Genomic DNA, 1,824 nt, shown 5'->3' on the forward strand with positions numbered 1-1,824 from the left:
AATGTTTAAATTTAATTTCTAGTGTATATTTAGAGTTCCCTCTGAAGTCAATGATAGAATGATATTTTTAATGTTATCTGTCATGTAATGGTTGTACCATTAAATTACACCATTAATCAATTAATTAATTAATTTTTTGATTTTCCAAGGTAAGGTCTTGCTCTAGCCCAGGCTGACCTGGAATTCACTATGTAGTCTCAGGGTGGCCTTGAACTCACAGCAATCCTCCTACCTCTGCCTCCTGAGTGCTGGGATTAAAAGCGTGCACCACCATGTCCGCCTACACCATTTAATTTCTATATCTGGTAGCCTTCATTTTTCTGGAGATGAGGCAATCCCCTTGCCTCTGTCTCTTTCTTCCTCCCCCAGAGAGAACAGAGATCAAATTTCATCTTCACCTGTATGAACTAGTCATTTAGATTTTCTAAGCCTCCACTTCTTTATCTGCAAAATGGAGTTAATAATGCTCAACTTAGATGGTTGAGTTGACAAAACATATCACCTATAACATTGTACACAGCACAGAGACCACACTCCATAGGCAATTGTAATAAGTCTGGAGCTGCCATTATGAATAAAATCACTTCACCCTTTATCCTTGAGGAGAACTCATATTAACAGGTCCAGACTTGGGACCTTGGGACACTCAAGAGCTCACAGTCCTTCCACTCCCAGTATTTATGACCCCTCCCCCTACCCCAAAAAAGAAAGAATTGGAGTTTCTCTCCCACCAGAACATCTGATTCAGACTCCTTGTTTCTCACACTTACCCCCTCCCCCGCCCCTGTGCACACTCTCCAGAAAGCTCCAGCAAGGTCTTTTACAAACAAAACCTTGGCTTTTCCTCAGCTGCCGCCAAGGTACTTGGTTCTTCCGATGAAGCTAAGGCCACGTTTGGGGTGAGGCCCTCACTTCATCGGGCGACTACCACCGCGCCCCGCAGTCTGCACCATGGCCTCCGTCTCCGAGCTCGCCTGCATCTCCTCGGCCCTCATCCTGCACAATGATGAAGTGACCGTCACAGAGGACAAGACCGACGCCCTCATTAAAGCAGCGGTGTGAATGTTGAACCTTTTTGGCCTGGGCTGTTTGCCAAGGCCCTGGCCCATGTCAACGTCAGGAGCCACATCTGCAATGCAGGGGCTGGAGGTCAGCTTGGGCAGCTGGTCCTGCACCTGCAGGAGGCCCTGCCCCCGCCGCCGCCGCCCCAGCGGAGGAGAAGGAAGTGGGAGCCAAGAAAGAAGAGCCTGAGGAGTCCGGTGACACCTGGGCTTTGCTCTTCTTGACCAAACCTCTTGTAACACACTCAACAAAAAGAAGTCTGTTGTTGGTTAAAAAAAAAAAAACAAAAAAAACAAAACTTTGGGGGCTGGAAAGATGGCTTAGTGGTTAAGGCACTTGCCTATGAAGCCTAAGGACTCAGGTTCAATTCCCCAGTACCTGCATAAGCTAGATGCACAAGGTGGCACATGTATCTGGAGTTTATTTGTAGTGGCTATCAGCCCCAGCACACCCATTCCCTCTCTCTAAATACACAAATACAATATTTAATAAATAAATAAATGAAGCGCATGCCTTTAATCCCATCACTTGGGAGGCAGAGGTAAGAGGATCGCCATGAGTTCGAGGCCACGCTGAGACTACATAGTGAATTCCAGGTCAGCTTGGGCCAGAGTGAGACCCTACCTTGAAACCCCCCCCCACCAGAATAAATAAAAACAAAGCTTGGAAATAAAACCAAAGAACGATCTGTAAATCCAAGATTATGTCACCCTTCCTTTGGAAATCCCTCTGGTTCCCTGGACTTGGAATGGATCTAAACTG

At 46.5% G+C, this 1,824-nt stretch overlaps 1 pseudogene; it reads left to right on the top strand.

Annotated features, from left to right (window-relative positions):
- Window positions 1-945: 945 nt before the first annotated feature.
- On the top strand, window positions 946-1,335 carry LOC123462346 (annotated as a pseudogene).
- The last annotated feature ends 489 nt before the right edge of the window (window positions 1,336-1,824 follow it).

This window comes from Jaculus jaculus, chromosome 7 (genome assembly GCF_020740685.1).
Source record: "Jaculus jaculus isolate mJacJac1 chromosome 7, mJacJac1.mat.Y.cur, whole genome shotgun sequence".
Lineage (NCBI taxonomy): Eukaryota > Metazoa > Chordata > Mammalia > Rodentia > Dipodidae > Jaculus > Jaculus jaculus.